Source organism: Arachis duranensis, chromosome 1 (assembly GCF_000817695.3).
Source record: "Arachis duranensis cultivar V14167 chromosome 1, aradu.V14167.gnm2.J7QH, whole genome shotgun sequence".
Taxonomy (NCBI): domain Eukaryota; kingdom Viridiplantae; phylum Streptophyta; class Magnoliopsida; order Fabales; family Fabaceae; genus Arachis; species Arachis duranensis.
Window position 1 is genome coordinate 11904588 of NC_029772.3, and position 705 is coordinate 11905292.

Consider the following 705-nt stretch of genomic DNA (forward strand, 5'->3'; position numbering starts at 1 on the left):
CCTTCTGCTTTTTACAACTTCTCTTATTGTGACCAGCCTAATGAAACAAGTATTAGTCGTAAACTCAACTAAAAATTACATGAATCAATAATTATAGAATTTACAGAATTTCATTACAAATTGGTTTACCATACCTGGAAGCAGTACTTGCAGATAATAGTCCCAATCCTCCTCGTTGTTCTATGAGGGTCACTCTTCTCTTTAGGGCTATCATTTCTCTTGTCTCTCTTGAGTGTAGGTCGCTGATGAGCGGATATTTTATACGCTTTTTGGGGGTCATTTCATGTAGATTTTAGCATGTTTCAGTTAATTTTTAGTAGAATATTATTAGTTTTTAGGCAAAAATCATATTTCTGGACTTTACTATGAGTTTGTGTGTTTTTCTGTGATTTCAGGTATTTTCTGGCTGAAATTGAGGGAGCTGAGCAAAAATCTGACTTAGGCTGAAAAAGGACTGCTGATGCTGTTGGATCCTGACCTCCCTGCACTCGAAATGGATTTTCTGGAGCTACAGGAGTCCAATTGGCGCGTTCTCAACGGCGTTGGAAAGTAGACATCCAGGGCTTTCCAGCAATATATAATAGTCCATACTTTGCGCGAGGATAGACGACGTAACTTGGCGTTAAACGCCAAGTTCATGCTGCTGTCTGGAGTTAAACGCCAGAAAAACGTCATGATCCGGAGTTGAACGCCCAAAACACGTCA